Below are 14,763 nucleotides of genomic sequence, written 5' to 3'. Positions count from 1 at the left end.
CTGGACCTGCGGACGGGGCAGGTAAACACACTGGCCTGGCCCACCAGGGGCTTTCCCTACAGAAGCGTCGACCCTTCATATTATATGAAAGCTGTTTGTAATATTAATGTAACATTAAAGTTGAAAAAGCAAGCACATAAATGTTGGCAAGGAAATTTAAGGTGGAATAATCACCCTTAATTCTGCTCCTTATGCTTTTACTTTAAAATAGTATCTCTGTTTATGTTATTGAATATTGTTTAGCGTAACCTGGAATTTCTTATGAAGTGATATATATTCATGATATTTGTGCCATATTGTACTACTCTATAATATTCTTCATTAACTAAAAACAAATTTTAAAAACAAAAAGACAACCCCCAGAATAAAGCATTGAGATGAGTCTCTTAATTAAATGTACACCTGGTTCTGCCATCTTTATTCTAATGAGTAGTCCCACTGAAAGCAGAATCTGCCCTATATTTAAGTGGTAGCTTATTCAAAAATGCATTTACAAAATCCTAGCTCACGTTTTTCCACAGTGCACAAGAACGGCTCCTACAAAACTCTCAAGGTTTATTATCTTTTGCAATACTGAAGATCATGATCCTGCATTCACCTTAGCAAATATTTACCTCTGAGGTCAATACATCTTGATATTTCACTTATCTGAAGTCACCATCTGCTTATTAGATATGCTTTCAACTGGTTGAAATGGCTCAATCAAATTCATTTCTAATTGGCACAACTGGAAAACACATTGTTGCAAGGCTCTTGACACTATATAACAATATTGATCACAGTGGCTCAAAAGGCTGCTTGTATATTTGTGCACTGACAGAATTTCCTATATCTACATGCTTTCTTGTTAATTAAATAGCTGCAATTAATACAGAAGTGCAGTTAATGGATCTTTACACATTGGGTAAATTAGGCAGCACCAAAAATGTCCTTTTTTTTTCCTTTACGTTGTCAAAGGGGAATTTCTGAAAAAGCAAATTATGTATCAGTGTGATAGCAATGGCATCTGGAATATGTGGATAGCATTCTGTTAAGGTCATTTGACTGATTCCAGTAATGCTGTCTGCCTCTCTTTGAAATAACTCAATACATAATGCAAGCAGTGCATTGGTTACTGTCTTCAGAGCTGTCACCACTCACCGGTTGCTCAGATAGTATATTGTACCTGGTCAAAGAAGCGATGTCTATGTAGAACTATTGACTGTATTAATCAATTCTTTTGTCAATGTGTGTGATTCATGGTCTAAATACCTTTTCCTCGTTATTGTATTCTTCTTCCTCCTCTGCTAAGGAGTTTAAATAAGCCCCTACTCTACAACACATGATAACCAATGCCACTAGAATATCTTGCCTAAACTGAAATAATTTTGTTCAATGTTTTGCAGAAACATTTTCAAAAATGGTAAATAGCTGTTTAGCTAATTAGGGAAACCGTGCCAAGGATGTTGGGAATTAATGTGTTTTATGTTTTTAGAATTATATATGGTTCCATATGTAAAATAGGCTGCTTGGAGTTTGTTCATTGTCATGGATAACACTTCCACCTTTATCTTTCAGATTCCCCCCCTCTGTTCTGTCCCTTTTGCTGTTCTGCCAGAGGCAGAATTGGTTGGAAGTAGAAAAGGATCCAACTCAATAGCTCAGATCTGAATACCCTGAAATTCTGAGGTTCTAAATGTCAGTGCTGGCCCTAGGCTGTACAATGAGCTAAATCAGACCTCTGTGTCCAGTCACCCCTGAACTCTAGAGAATAATTTTGCTTCTTGATCTGACTCCTGGGTGGAATATGGCATGACAGAACTGAAGCAGCACAAAACTGGGTCTTCCATTTCATCACATAGGCTCTAGAAATTTCAGTGACCTCACATTTTATTTTCTATTTGGCTCTTGGTAACAGGAATATGAATGGAATATATAGCTCCTTCTAAAACAACTACCCCATGCAGTGACTAACATGCACACTTTATTAGATGAAAAGTGCAGTTGTAGTTAGCAATTCCCAGGGAATAGTGAGATTTTTTTAGTAAGAATAGAGAAGCAGGAATTTCAGCCTGAATGCCTAAAATAAGTTAGGCTTCTAACTTTTATTTAGGATCCTAATTTCCATTGATTCTAATGGAGGTTATGTTTCTATTTAGGCATCTAAATCCTTTTGAGCACTCAGTACTTTTGTGACTACAGTGAATTTTGATTGAAAACATATGTTGTATTTTGCTATGAATTCATACATGATAAAGCTTCAGGGGAAATTGCCTCTTTCCCAGCAAATTCTGATCTTCTCCTCAACAAGCAGCTTTTGTCCTTTTCTCAGCCCTTCTGTTCTTTTGTTTATCCCTTTCATTGTCTTATATGTCCTCTGTCCATTTTCATATTTCTTCTCTTTTTATAAGTTGTTTTCTTATTTTTATATACTTCCCCTTAAGGATAGATTCACAACGAAACATAGGCATGATGATGCTGAGCATTCTCACACCTGAAGTTTTGCACCTAGAAAAGCACTGAAGTTTACAAAACCTGACTTAGACATCCAGGTCCCCTATAGGGTGAGTGGAGAGAGATATGCATTTTAGGGCACATCTTCACTGGCATTGTTAAAGTGTAGTTGTGGCATAGGGCTGAGAGAGAGCTCTCCCAGCGCTCTGAAAAACCAGCCTCCATAAGGGGGCGTAGCTACCAGTGCTTGTGCACTGTCTATACTGGCATGTTATAGTGTTGAAACTTGCAGTGCTTAGGGGGGTGTTTTTTCACACCCTGAGCAAGAAAGTTGCAGTGCTGTAATATGCCAGTGTAGACAAGCCCTTAGAATCGGATTCACAAAAGCCAGCATGCTTTGCAAGTTCCCACCTAAGCTAGGCAATAGTAAATGCTGAGGAAAGGGCTGTGTTTAAGCCCCACCCCTCTGATGCAGACACTCATTAAGCTAGGGCTAGAGGCAGGAGCGGCGCCAGGGTTTTTGGCAGCCTAGGTGCAGGGCCGGCTCTAGCCATTTCGCCACCCCAAGCACGGCGGCACGCCGCGGGGGGCGCTCTGCTGCTCGCCGGTCCTGCGGCTCCAGTGGACCTGCCACAGCCGTCCCTGTGGAGGGTCTGCTGGTCCCGCGGCTCCGGTGGACCTGCCACAGGCGTGCCTGCGGATGCTCCACCAGAGCCGCAGGACCAGCGGACCCTCCACAGGCACGCCTGCAGGAGGTCCACCGGAGCAGCCTGCTGCCCTCCCGGCAAAATGTTGCCCCCCCAAATCCTGGCACCCTAGGCGACTGCCTAGGTCGCCTAAATGGAAGCGCCGGCCCTGGCTAGAGGTAGGCACCTAGATTCTCAGCTATAAACTCTGTCTTGGCATTAGGTAATAGTTTTTTGCAAGAAGCTGGAGGGAGGGGGGTGCGAGAGGAGGCTCTCCCTCACCTTTTAGCCCAGTAGTTAGGGTACTGATCTGTGATGTGGGAAAACTCTAGTTCAAGTCCCCGCTCTGCCTGAATGGAAGAATTGATTTGAGCAGCAATCTACCACCTCTCCACTGAGTGCCCGAACCAGTAAGCTATAGCAGTGTTTCCCAAACTTGGGACGCCACTTGTGTAGGGAAAGCCCCTGGCAGGCTGGGCCGGTTTGTTTACCTGTCCCATCTACAGGTTCGGCTGATCACAGCTGCCACTGGTTGCGGTTTGCTGCTCCAGGCTAATGGGAGCTGCTGGAAGCGGCAGCCAGTATGTCCCTCAGCCTGCGCCGCTTCTCGCTGCCCCCATTGGCCTGGATGAGTGAACCACTGCCAGTGGGAGGCACAATCAGCCGAACCTGGGACAAGGCAGGTAAACAAACAAACACTGAGCTATAGGATATACTTAGCTCCCTCAGTCTCTCCTTTTAATGCTGCTCCATTGTGGATTCACCTCTTTATCCTGTCCCTCTATACTCTGACCTTTCTGCTTCTGTAGTGAGCAAAATTAAACCCAATACTGATCAAATTAATATTTGCATATCTGTATTTCACCTGTGAGCCTCTGCTTTCATATCTTAAAGAAACCCCACATCATCTTATTTTACAAGATCCACTTATAATCTTGCACAATACATAACTACATTGCTAAAATATGTTAGACAAAATAATGTATGTTTTTGTAGAGTACTTACTAATAATACTTGATGTTAGAAAACTTCAAAAATTAGCATGAACTATGAGATTTCATTAAAAGATTAATTCAAATGGGGCTAAATTTTCAATGCATTATGTGCACAAAAAATGTGCATGCAGATATTACACCTGAGATAAGACACCTGTTCTGCATAAACAATTTTCCCCACAATCAGTAAATGTGTTTGCAATTTTCTGAGTGTAACTCTACGTCCCTCTTTTGTAAATTTGATCCATAATATTTATAGAGTCTATGTGTAATTTATTTCCTAATTAAAGCTTTTTCAATATCTCCTTTAATATAGTGAAGTAAGACTAAAATGAATGACTCTATTAATTTTGTTAGAAGGAGAAATATTCTAGAGGTGCAAAATTCAGAACTGGATCTGGATGTACATTTAGAACCAAGTTTAGTAGTGGTCAAATCTGGCATTTCACTATATTGTCAATCATCAATCATCATCATTTTTGATTTTACCTGAGTAAGGTCTAAGTAAAACAGCAGACCAGATTCTTCCACCTTTTAAAAATGTACAGTAATTGGCTTTCATTTGAACATGAGGACACTCATAATTACTAAATAGAAAACAGTGGTTTTAAACATCCATATGTATATTTGCCTAGTTAACTATTAAAATGTTCTCTTTTGCATTTACAGATCTATCAAATCTAGTTGCACAGTTATGCGCAAAGCTTTGGTTTTTCTTTCTGAAAATTAGTCCATTAATTCCCTTCTAAAAGTATGTATGTTGTAATTTGATGGTACATATAATGAAAACATAAGCTATTGAAGATTTCTGAAAATACACAGATTCATTTCTAGTGATCAGATAATTTGTTTTATTACAGTAGTTTCAATATTTTCATTTACCTAATTTATTTGGATTTTTAAATAGCTTTCTGTTCAGCAGTGTATGTCATCAGATGTTTGGCTGCATGTGTGTGTGTGTTCTCCCAGCTCTGTGCAGATAGCCAGCACAGCAGATCTCGAGCAAACCACCCAATGACCTCAAAATCCATTAAGGTGTGAAGGTGCTTGGTCAGGTTTATTGTCAGCAAAGCACGGTACTAGCTCCCTGGATCAATGTCTATAGTTACACTAACACATGTATGCCCATGACTATGGATGCAGATCAGTTAGTGGCAGGAATTTCCATTGCCCCCCTTGGCTGGACAAAGACACTCCCTCTGAGATACGTCTTTATACATCAATACAATCATGTTACATGTCACCCTTTACATATCAGGATGCTACCCTCTGATGAATTAGGGCTCCACCCAATGCCTTGTACCTGTAGGTTCGATCAAAACACCTCTGTTCATCATGCTGTCATCCTGACCTTATCCTTAAGATGGGTCAGCATGTTCCTGTTGTCTTTGGGGAATGTGTTTGGTATCAGGGTGTTCTGGTACCATCCTTATGGACTGTGCTTATGTAAGTGCTTTGTGCCTAGCAACTCAAGCCTCACACCAGGCCTCTGATACATGGGCTTATGTTTCAGGCCCTCTTCCGACTACAGCATATTTTATAAATCTTCTTTTCTTCTTGAGACCTCAATCTTATGTTATTTCTTTTTTCCCATTTTCAGACTTGGTCACTTTAATGATATCAAGTGCTGCTGTTTCTCATATCCATTTAGCCACAGGCAAGTGAAATCAAAACTAATATGGAAATGCAATGAGATTCACGCAGGATATTTTAATTCTGATTGACCAAATAAAAAAATTAAATAAAGCAAAACATGAGCTTTCAATAATACAATTTTGAAGGGTTTTTATGTGAGAATTTACTAAAAATAAAACCTTACTATCTTACACAGATGGTGATTTTGATCTGATTTGAAAATGCTCAAAAACTAATAGGTTAAATTTTCAGATGCAGGTTTCTCTGGTTGAACTAGAAAATACAGTGATTCCCTCCACCCCCAAGTAGAGATTGAGGTCAAAGACCCCAATTTCTTCATTTAGACCTCTCTATCACCATTTTGATCATCATATTTTAACCTTTGAATTTAAAGCACAGAAGGAAAAATTGCAAGCCTGACCCCTTCATAGTTCTGGGAGAAAACAAAAGAGCTTTATTGAACTGAGTTTTTACAATGTGTGTAAATACACAAGACAGAATGAAGTGTTGCCACACCAGAATCAAGGTGACATTTTAAGTCACATTGCAATTAAAGCTTTGCAAACCTTGCAGTATGGTCCATGGGATTTAGAAGGGAACCAACTTCTTAAGAAGTGAATTTCCCCTACAAAGCCAGACTCCCTTCCACAGGAGCCCCTCTGAATATACCAAAAGGAAAAACAAAAATCTAAGGTTCGCAGGCTGTATTACAGAGGAGATGGAAGATATTGGTGGAATCAAAGGAAACTGGTTGTATAGACGTTTGACAATTCCACAGCTGCAAGAACAATCTCTACTCATATGTTAAAGCAGCAAAGAATCCTGTGGCACCTTATAGACTAAGACGTTTTGGAGTATGAGCTTTCGTGGGTGAATACCCACTTCCTCAGATGCATGTAATGGAAATATCCAGGGGCAGGTATATATATGTGTGCTAGCAAGCAAGCTAGAGATAACGAGGTCAGTTCAATCAGGGAGGATGAGGCCCTGTTCTAGCAGATGAGGTGTGAAAACCAAGAGAGGAGAAACTGGTTCTGTAATTGGCAAGCCATTCACAGTCTTTGTTCAATCCTGAGCTGATGGTGTCAAATTTGCACATGAACTGAAGCTCAGCAGTTTCTCTTTGAAGTCTGGTCCTGAAGTTTTTTTGCTGCAGGATGGCCACCTTAAGGTCTGCTATAGTGTGGCCAGGGAGGTTGAAGTGCTCTCCTACAGGTTTTTGTATATTGCCATTCCTAATGTCTGATTTGTGTCCATTTATCCTTTTCTGTAGAGACTGTCCAGTTTGGCCGATGTACATAGCAGAGGGGCATTGCAGGCATATGATGGCGTATATTACATTGGTGGATGTGCAGGTGCCAGGATGTACATCGGCCAAACTGGACAGTCTCTACGGAAAAGGATAAATGGACACAAATCAGACATTAGGAATGGCAATATACAAAAACCTGTAGGAGAGCACTTCAACCTCCCTGGCCACACTATAGCAGACCTTAAGGTGGCCATCCTGCAGCAAAAAAACTTCAGGACCAGACTTCAAAGAGAAACTGCTGAGCTTCAGTTCATGTGCAAATTTGACACCATCAGCTCAGGATTGAACAAAGACTGTGAATGGCTTGCCAATTACAGAACCAGTTTCTCCTCTCTTGGTTTTCACACCTCATCTGCTAGAACAGGGCCTCATCCTCCCTGATTGAACTGACCTCGTTATCTCTAGCTTGCTTGCTAGCACACATATATATACCTGCCCCTGGATATTTCCATTACATGCATCTGAGGAAGTGGGTATTCACCCACGAAAGCTCATGCTCCAAAACGTCTGTTAGTCTATAAGGTGCCACAGGATTCTTTGCTGCTTTTACAGATCCAGACTAACACGGCTACCCTCTGATACTTGACTCATATGTTGTGTGCTCTCTGACAGTTTTGGCAAACAAAGCTGAGGTTTGCGTTGAGGTTTGCGAATACAATGAATATTGAGCCTAAAGGCTAAATTCTGTTCTCAGATTTCTACTATGAATCACTGAGACGTGCAAAAGTTAAGCAGATGGAGCATGGTCTAGTGTTTACAGTGCTAGCCTGGGACTAAGGATACCTGAATTCAATTCCCTGCTCTGTCACAGACTTCCTGTGTGACCATTGGAAAGTCACTGTGTGTCTGTGCTCAGTTCCCCATCTGTAAAATGGGGATAACATTTTCCTACCTCATGGGGGAGATGGGAGCATCAGTACATTAAAAAGTTAGTGAGATCCTTAGATATAATAGTAACGGATACCATAGAATTACCACAGGTAGATATTTTAAAGTTATGTTCCTAGTCCAGTTCCTATTAACTAAAGCAGCAGTCTAGCATGTTTAAAGATAGGCGCATGCTTAAAATTTTGCTGTTCTGGAGCTTTAGCTACCAGGATTTGGACCTATGCCATAACTTTAATAGGGACATAAAAGTGAAAGGCTTTGTATCTCATTACCAAAGACTGAGCCTTTAATCGCTGACATTTTAAAAAATCACTTCCTAAGGGATGGTAATGTTATCCCCATCATTGAGAGCATATTTAAAACTGTACTGGACATAAGGATTAGTTGGGATTAATGGTTCACCGGACAGGACATGGCATAAGTAACCTAATAGATCTTTGCTATCTTTAATGTCTATGTTTCAGTAAAATAAATCAGATGACATTATCTAAATGGGTTATGGAATTTTAGATGGCTTAACAAAAAAAGATGACATTCGCTCAAATCAGTTTTTCTTTAGATGACCTCAAAGTTGATGCCAGTTAAACACAGGAAAGTAATAAAACCAAATGAGTGGTCACTTAATTGCCAGTGAACAGACAGATAATATTGTTATGCAAATAGAAACCAATTGTACTTGAGAATGCGAGGATTTTGAGACAAAGATGTCAAGGTGTCAAAGGCATCATTAACTCTTCTTACATGAAGAATAGAAGCTCCCATTACAATATAAAGAAATAATCTATAGTGAGGTAAAGGTAAGAGAAGTATTTCTCCACTTTTGACAAATCCCCATGTATACAAGTGAATTATATATAAAGATTGTACAGCCTGCCAGCACTACTGTACATGTGTATGAAACAGGGAGCAGTAAAGCAGCCGATCCAGTGGGTAGCGTAGACATACCCTTAGTAACATAGCACCACCCTGTATTTACTGTGAGAAGGCCTCTGTCATGCTGCTGGCCAAGATCCATGAGAACACTGACCTGCCTTTTTATGCAGAGCTCTTCAACCACCTGCCAGCTCACTTGTCTTCTAGACACCTTTGATGGTATTTATGCCACCACATAACATGAGAGTGGAATCTGTTTGGTGCAATGAGTGGTCAGCGACAACAGTTGTTAATCATTCTCTCATCAGGGACCCAACCATCTGTCCACCAGGTTTTGATCAGCCAAGGTACCTGTGGTAATCTCTGAACTGGTTTTGAACAGGACAAGGCAACTGTGCAGCCGGTCTCTTTAAATGGGTTTTTTCTAATTACCTGTGATACAGCTGTGGTCAACTTCAGGCTATGTTGCATATCCACAACAATGCCCACTGACATATTTTGATGGTGGGCTGCTGGCTTTCCATCTGGCATCAAGTGGCTGGGCACATTGTGAATACGCTGAGAGAGGTCATGTGGGCAGTTCTGTGGATGCTTAAAGTTCAGTCCATGCTTAAGTGCTTTGCTCAATCAAAGTCTTAGTGAATATTCTTGAATCTAAAATCTGCCAGTCTGCCTCACTGATAGCTTTACCCTTCTTTATTCTCTTGCTCACAAACATTTAGCTGAGTGAGGCTTTGCAGTAGATTCAGAAAAAAAGAAAAGCATCAAGAACAAATATTTGGGAGAGAAATCAAACTGGAAGTACTCTCTTCTACCATATTTTTATCCCTATTTATTGTAAATACAGCAATTCATGAAATTTTAAATATATATGCATTTTTCAAATAAAAAATACGAACAATTTGTTTTCAGTCAAACAGTGAATGATGAAGAAAATATTGGATACACAAGTTATTAAAATATAACATTTATTGAATGAACTACTTGATTATTATTACTCAGTCAAGTCTAGTTTCAAATATTTGAAGAGTTTTGTTCATTCAGATTTTGCACAAAGATGCAGATTGATTCTAAACTCATCCAGTCTGATTTACTCATCCTCAGTTCATAAACAAATGAATGTGAGACTATTTAAACTGTCATTAACTTTCCATCACTGCACATCTGGGGAGGCAGTCTCCCTCCTGCTATAGTACCATTATATTGTTATAGCATAGGGACCATTAAAAACTTGGATTCTGACCAGAAGAAAATTCCTCTTCTCTTCTGGTTCATACTGCCCTCAGCAATGATCATTGTGGTATCTGAGTGCTGTCCAGCAGAGCATTAAGTGACAGGTTTAATATCTGTTAGTGTGAGAACTGAGTAAGTCGGCAACCTACTGCCTGTAGAGGCTTCCTCCGCAAGCTCTGGTGCAGTGGAATACTAGGTATGGGCTCAAAGCCTAAAGGGGGAAGTGCTAAGGGTGGTGCTGGGAAGGGGCAGTGTAGCAGGGTGGTCCCCTGCTCCTGCCCTGAAGGGCTTAAAAGAGCCCAGAAGAGGGCTGGGGCAAGAAGCCTGGGTTGATTTGGGAAAGTAGGCTCAGCTGTGGCCATGCTCCAATCAGGCCACAGCTGGCCTGTATAAAGAGGCTGGGAGCCAGGAGCCTCTCTCTAGCTGTAGAATGAGAAGGGCCTAGCTACAGGGAGCTAGACAAGGTACCTAGAGTGGAGCAGGGCTGCGGAAAGGCAAAGGAACTGGGGAGCTCCTGCCTGGAAAGCCCCAGGCTGCGGCCTAGCATTAGGCCAAGAGGTACTGGGGGTTGCAGAGGGCAGCCCAGGGGTAGGCCAACACAGCAGGTCCAAACCCTCCTTGCCAGTGATGAGTAGGCTGATACTGCAGTCTGCCCCAGGGCGTGGGGCTAGACAATGACTGGCAGTAGCTATATACTGAGGCAAGGTGGGGATAGAGGTTGGGGGTTTCCCAGGGAGGGGAGACCCCGAGAGAAAAGGATTACTGCCAGAGGGCAGCACCCCATGTAAAAGGGCACCGGGTCCAGGGTGGGACACGGGGGCCAGAGGACAGGTGGATCACCGGCCTGCAGAGTGCGCTTCAGAGCTGGAACGAGCTAATTCCCAGGAGTCACCAGCAGGAGGCGTCGCAGGGATGAATCCGCTCATCTGCAGGCAGATACAAAAAGGAACAGAGCCACAGCAGATCTCAGAATCATAAAAATATAGGGCTTGAGAGGCCATCTAGTCTAGCCTCCCACAGTGAGGCAGGGCCATGTAAACCTAGACTGTCCCTGTCCAACCTGTTCTTAAAAACCTTTTGTGATGTGTATTCCAAAACCTCCCTCAGAAGCCTGTTCCACAGCTTAATGACCCAGCTGATGATTAAGCCAAATACTTCTTTGTCCTGCCTTCAATGTATATGGAGAACTATTGATCACAGTCCTTTTTATAACAGCCCTTAACTTATTTGAATTTTTATCAGTTCCACCTCTGTCTTCCTTTCTCAAGACAAAACATGCCCAGTTTTTTTTTTGTTTTTTGTAACGTTTCCTCCTAAGTCAGGCTTTCTAAACCTTTTATCATTTGTGCAGCATTCTTCTTCTTGGATGCAGCTATGGAGATTCTGCTGGGCACGGCTGCCAGCTCAGTTTTGACTGCTGTAATTTCGGTAGCCTAGAGTTATGCTGATTTAAGAAGCTATGAAGTGCAGCTACGTTGAACTATACTAGCTAATGATCTAACCCATGTCAGGACAAGGAGAAGAGAATTAGACCTAGACCTGCATTCAGATCTACGGGGGTTGACCTTTGTACTTGGGCGGAGCCTCACAGATATCTGATGTGCAGGGTAGTGGGGTGTAGCAGGGTGCTTAGCCTGCTCCTGCCCTGAAGGGCTTAAAACAGCTCTGGGGGAAGATTGTGGTTGGGAGCTACTAAGCTGGGCTGACTGGAAAGTGGTTGCAGCTGGGCCATGCCCCGATCAGGCCACAGCTGGCCTGTATAAAGAGGCTGGGAGCCAGGAGCTCAAGAGTCTCTCTCTAGCTATAGAGGGAGATGGATCTGGCTGCAGGGAGCTGGACATAAGGTACCTGAGTGAAGCAAGGCTGGGGAAAGGCAGAGGAGCTGGGGATCTCTAGCCTGGAAAGCCCCAGGCTGCAGCCTAGCATTTGGTCAAGAGTTACTGGGGGTTGCAGGGGGCAGCCCAGGGGTAGGCAAAGCCAGCAGGTCCAAACCTCTTTGCTGATGATGAGTGGCTAATACTGCAGTCTGCCCCAGGGAACGGGGGCTAGATGGAGACTGGGTAGTAGCCAATACTGAGGCAAAGTGGGGATAGTGGGGTGGGGGGTTCCCCTGGGAGGAGGAGACCCAGTTAAAGGGGCACCAGGGTCCTGGGAGGGAAACGGGGGCCAGAGGACAGGTGGATCACCGCCTGCAGAGGGTGCTCCGGGCTGGTGATGCGCTAATTCCTGGAAGTAACCAGCAGGAGGCGCCGCAGGGGTGAGTCCGCTCGTCTACATGGGGGTAAGGAGATAATAGGATGTAAATCTATCCCCATTTCACAGCTTTTTAGGACAAATTAAAACCTTAAGTGAAAAAGGATGTGATTTTTATTCACTTTTTTTGTTATTTGTTAATACATATTTAATTCAAATGCACAACAACCCTTTAATTAAGGAATAAAAAAAGTTCAACATTTTAAAAAAATATTTTTTTTTATATTAAGGTAGTGTCTAGAGGCCCCAGTCACCACATTGTGTAAGGGAATCTACATATAAATATGATAAGAGGCAGTCTCTGCCTTGAAGAGCTTACAGTTGAAATAGACAAGACAGAGGCTGGAAGATGAAAGAGAAGCACTGGGAAGTGAAGTGGCTTGCTCAACGACTCCTGGACTATACTGCCTTTCATCTATAAGACAGATGTCCAAAGAGTCCTGTAACAATACCTAGACAGAAAGAAGAGATTTGACATTCTTGATGTTTCCAAGGTAAAGAAAGAAATATGATGACAATGACTCTTCTAGGCCTTAATAAGAGTCTAAAATAAGATTTACTTTTCTATCTGCCCAAACCATCCCTTTTTTTCTTGTCAGGTAACTTTAAAGAGTTAATTTTCGGTCTTTAGTGTTTTCAAGACTATGGGTACATCTACACTACGGGATTAGTCCGATTTTACATAAACCGGTTTTGTAAAACAGATTGTATAAAGTTGAGTGCACGTGGCCACACTAAGCACATTAATTCGGCGGTGTGCGTCCATGGTCCGAGGCTAGCATCGATTTCTGGAGCGTTGCACTGTGTGTAGCTATTCTGTAGCTATCCCATAGTTCCCATAGTCTCCCCCGCCCCTTGGAATTCTGGGTTGAGATCCCAGTGCCTGAAGGGGCAAAAATCATTGTGCGAGTGGTTCTGGGTAAATGTCGTCACTCATTCCTTCCTCGGGAAAACAACGGCAGACAATCATTTCGCGCCCTTTTTCCCTGGATTGCCCTGGCAGACGCCATAGCATGGCAACCATGGAGCCCGTTCAGCTTTTTTTTACTGTCACCATATGTGTACTGGATGCCGCTGACAGAGGCATTACTGCAGCGCTACACAGCAGCATTCGTTTGCTTTTGCATGATAGCAGAGACGGTTATCAGTCGTTCTGTACCGTCTGCTGCCATTGTAAATTGGCAATAAGATGACGGTTATCTGTTGTTTTGTACTGTCTGCTGCTATCATGGGTGCCCCTGGCTGAGGTCGGCTGGGGGTGCAAAGGCAAAAATGGGAATGACTCCCTGAGTCAATCCCTCCTTTATGGTTTCTAAAAATAGTCAGTCCTTCCTAGAATATGGGGCAAGTGTACTAGAGAAGCAGTGTATCAGAGAGCACAGCTGGTCCGTGTCAGATCCCGCAGAAATGATGAGCTGCATGCCATTCACAGGGGGTGCCCCTGCAACAACCCCACCCATTGCTTCCCTTCTCCCGCAACCTTCCTGGGCTACCGTGGCAGTGTCCCCCCCATTTGTGTCATGAAGTTATAAAGAATGCAGGAATAAGAAACAGTGACTTGTTAGTGAGATAAAATGAGGGGGAGGCCGCCTTCCGCTGCTATGACAGTCCAGGCAGGACATTAAGCGGTGCGGGGGAGTGGAGCTCAGCATCCCACTGCTATGATAGTCCAGGCAGTACAGAATCTTTTCTTTACACATGAAAGGGAGGGGGCTGCTGGAGCTCAGCCCCCAGTTGCTATGATGAGGATGGTTACCAGCCATTCTGTACCATCTACTGGGAATGACCAGGAATCATTCCTGAGGCCAGCCAGGAGCACTCACAGGCTGATGGTGATGACGGATAGCAGTTATATTGTACCGTCTGCCACCGGGGAGGGGAGAAGAGCCGATACTGCTCTTACTGCTGCAGTATCGCGTCTACCACCTGCATTCAGTAGACATAAGGTGACTCTGAAAAAAGTCAAGAAATATTTTCTTTCCCTTTTCTTTCACATGGTGGAGGGAGGGAGTAAATTGATGAGCTATACCCTGAACCATGCCGGACAATGTGTTTGAACCTACAGGCACTGGGAGCTCAGCCAAGAATGCAAATACTTTTCAGAGACTGCTGTGGACTGTGGGATAGCTGGAGGCCTCAATACCCCCTCCCTCCCTCTATGAGCGTCCATTTGATTCTTTGGCTTTCCGTTACGCTTGTCACACAGCACTGTGTAGCCTGGAGATTTTTTTCGAACGCTTTGGCATTTTGTCTTCTGTAACGGAGCTCTGATATAACAGATTTGTCTCCCCATACAGCGATCAGTTCCAGTATCTCCCGTACGGTCCATGCTGGAGCTCTTTTTGGATTTGGGACTGCATCGCCACCCATGCTGATCAGAGCTCCACGCTGGGCAAACAGGAAATGTAATTCAAAAGTTAACGGGGCGTTTCCTGTTTACCTGGCCACTACATCC

At 43.1% G+C, this 14,763-nt stretch overlaps 1 long non-coding RNA gene across 1 annotated transcript in view; it reads left to right on the top strand.

Annotated features, from left to right (window-relative positions):
• LOC127044264 (uncharacterized) overlaps positions 1–14,763 on the top strand; it is a 794,940-nt gene that overhangs the window by 291,934 nt on the left and 488,243 nt on the right. The window lies entirely within an intron of this gene.

Source organism: Gopherus flavomarginatus, chromosome 2, assembly GCF_025201925.1.
Source record: "Gopherus flavomarginatus isolate rGopFla2 chromosome 2, rGopFla2.mat.asm, whole genome shotgun sequence".
NCBI classification, from domain to species: Eukaryota; Metazoa; Chordata; order Testudines; family Testudinidae; genus Gopherus; species Gopherus flavomarginatus.
This window is presented reverse-complemented; position numbering and strand designations above follow the sequence as displayed.